The following is a 3,382-nucleotide window of genomic DNA, read 5'->3' on the forward strand; positions in this document are numbered from 1 at the left end:
TAGATTCTTAATGTTGCTTTTATTTTCTGTCCTCACGTGTATATGTCTGGTCCCCGATATTAGAGTCTGAACTCGGAGACTTTCATTCTTGCTTACCTGTCTCACACATGACTGGTACTCTACCAATTGAGCCACACTTCCAGTTGAACATTTTTCTGTAATTAGAGTCTCTTAACCTTTTCTATTCATATTAGCTTTGAACCTGGATACTCAGGGCTTATCTTCCTGACTATCTAGGATTAAAAGCATGAGTCACCATGGCTTGTTTTGATGTCTATTTTCTTCAGTGCTAAGGATATTGAGCAAGTCTTTATGTATTTACTGTACATGAATACTTCTATCAGGAATACTCTATTTAATTCATGTATTTATTGATGAATTATTCTTTGAATGTTAAAGAAATTGAGCTCTTCATTATTTGTTATCTAGGCTTTTTAATTATACTTAACAGAAGAAATGATGAAGATGGTTAGAAGTGAAATTTTTTTAAAAAAATTGAATGATGTTGCTGTCTCTTATACACACATGTATACAGGTATATACATATTGCCTACTTGACAATGATAGTTTTCTACAGGAATATTAATTAGTGTTCCATTATTCATTTACAGATTTTCATACATGTTTCTCATATTATAATAAATTTTTGTGTGGGTCCTGGGCTTGAACCCAGGGATTCGGTCTTGTATTTAGCTTTTCATTCAAGGCTGGTGATGTCCTGTCACTGGACCCACACTCCCAGCCCTGCTTTTGGTTGGTTGTTTGGGGACAGTGTCTCATGGGTGATGTTGCTATACCAGTTCTGACCCACAGACCTTCTGCTCTCAGCCTCCTGAGTATCTGGAATTACAGGCATGCGCCACTGTTGTTTGCCTTCCTGAATTGTATTTTTTGCCCGTCCTGGGGCCTGAACTCAAAGTCTAGGCACTGTCCTTGAGTTTTCTCAAGACTAACACTCTACCACTTGAGCCACAGTGCAATTTCTGTTTTTTTTCTGTGTATTTGGCACTGAGTAATCGAACCCAGATCTTTGTTTGTTCTAATTGAGAACTCTGCCAGTAGGCCACACTCCCAGCCCCCTGAATTATAATTTTTGAATGAAAAGGTAAAGCAAATTTTTTGTGAAAATCTTGACACCAAATTTTTAATGCAGAATAAATAACCTCTGTGAGCTAGTTTTCTTATGTAACATAAGAAGTGCTGCATTTATTTATAGTCAATTATTCTGAAAAATCATTTAAACCCAGGAAGGTTAAGTATCCACTGACTTCCAAGGTGTAGGTGGGTAATGTAATCTAATCAGGAAACTCAGATGCAGCCTCCAGCAAGAAGAGTATATGAAGCTGTTGACCTAAGGTTAGAAATAATTTCAGAGGAAATGATTTCCAATTAAATGTAATTCTTGACTCTGGATAGGTGAGCTCCTCATTGAAGATATAATGGTCTCCACTGCGAAAATAAAAGTTATCAACAAGTAACCAAAGATTCTAAAGTCCTGTGACCTGTTTTTCTTTGTTTAATTTAATTTATTTATTTATTTTGCTTTTCTTTTCTACTTTTTTTTCCCTCTTGGTTAAGCTAGGATTCCATGGATTAAAAACCTTTGCTGTAGGGAGCCTGCTTGCAGCTGGAGGAAAAGGGAACCCCTTAAGGTCGGGGTTACACCTCCTCAAGTGCCTGCGAGAACACGGGGGAACCCGGATGTACGGAGATGGAAGGCGGTGCCCATCCATTGCCAGGACCAGCCTTTGCCCCTGGGCCTCTTTAGGTTGGAGGCTAAGCATGGGGAAGAGCTGCAAGGTGGTTGTGTGTAGCCAAGCAACTGTGGGAAAAACATCAATCCCGGAGGAGCTTCTTTATTGAAACCATGTAGTAGGTTCTGAGATGATTGAGACTCAGGAGAATATCTATATGAGTTCCATCGAGACAGACTGAGGAGTATGGGAACACGTGCGTTTCTATGACACGCGGGGACTGTGAGATGGGGCTGAGTTGCCCCGGCACTGCTTCTCCTGCGCCGACGGCTATGTCCTGGTCTACAGCGCAGACAGCCGAGAGTCTTTCCAGCGTGTGGAGCTAGCTGCTCAAGAAGAGACTGACAAATCCAAGGATAAGAAGGAGGTTACCGGGAGACAGAAGATGGCGCCGAGACAATAGGGACGCTGCCTAGCTCTCTCTCACAAAAAGAGAGAACCAGGGAGTCCCACGAGCCAATTATCTTAAGAAATAAACAACAACAAATTTAAAAAGCAACAGAGAAGGATTCAAACCGGAAAAGAAATCCAGATAAAGCTCACATCCAACTTTCTCAAAGAATTCAGAACGCGAGGACTCCTCCCCCACCTCTCTCCTCCTGCTCCAAGCCACGAAAAGCAGCAGCTGGCTGAGGGCAGCCCGACCACTGCAGAAACCAGCATAGAACTGGCCAGGGAGCAGCGGAAGCAATGGAACCCAGACGCGGAACCAGAACAGCAAGCAGAGGAACCCAGACGCTGAACACAGGCGGCGGCAGAGACCCGAGGAGAGTAGAAGACTCCCCACCACCGTGGAACACCCGCAGATGGAACGCAGAGGCGTCAGTCATACAACACGTCCCAAAACCCATCAGGAAAGAAGAGCGGATGCCAAGCAATAGAACTTAACTCAGACCCCTTCATCCCGCCCAGGAAAGACTGGCAGGAGCAGGGGGGCAAGGAATTAAGACTCCTGTCCCTTCCCTCAACAGCCCCCTCCCTCAGGCCATTGACTGGAGATTGACAGGCGGCTACCTAAAACCCAGGACCTCACCAAGGGAGGCAGAGCTGTCCCAACTCCCACCCGCACAACGGGCTTAACTCCCAGCCCTCTGAATGGAGACTGACAAGCAGGCGGGCCCTAAGACTCCTCTCCCAGGCCACTGGATCTGGAGAGTGGAGGGCGCTGGGACCTGGCCTTACAACAGCAGGTAGGGTGTGCGGGAAAATAGGAACCAGCACCTGTCCCCCCTCAATTCTTGAGCTGGGCATCCTCCAGCTGGGAATCCTGAGCAAGACAGCACTGAGGGGCCCCCCCACAGTGACAGACTCTCTGACAAAGCAGGGATCTGAAGGGCCGACCAGCAGCCAAGCTCGCCTTCTGAGACTCAGAAAGGCACGGCTCTGCCCTTGGAGCCCACATCCTCATCTGGGCACCGCCCCTGGGAACAGAGGGGTCTCCTGCTGGTCCTGCTGAGAGCCCCTGCAAACTCTCAATCCCCAGTCCCTTGGCTTGGGGCCCGCCCCTGGAAGCAGCAAAGGAAAACATCTGCCCAACGCGCTCAGACTGAAGCTCCCAGATCCATCCCATGGTCCACTGTGAGGCCACTGGTTGGGCTAAGAGCTAGTCGTGTAGCAACACATAAGTT

The 3,382-nt window shown here is 46.5% G+C and overlaps 1 pseudogene; it reads left to right on the plus strand.

Moving 5' to 3' along the window:
• Positions 1–1,782: 1,782 nt before the first annotated feature.
• LOC150068476 (NF-kappa-B inhibitor-interacting Ras-like protein 2 pseudogene) lies at positions 1,783–2,157 on the plus strand (annotated as a pseudogene).
• Positions 2,158–3,382: the final 1,225 nt, after the last annotated feature.

Source organism: Megascapheus bottae, chromosome 1, assembly GCF_031878675.1.
Source record: "Megascapheus bottae isolate mThoBot1 chromosome 1, mThoBot2.hap1, whole genome shotgun sequence".
NCBI classification, from domain to species: domain Eukaryota; kingdom Metazoa; phylum Chordata; class Mammalia; order Rodentia; family Geomyidae; genus Megascapheus; species Megascapheus bottae.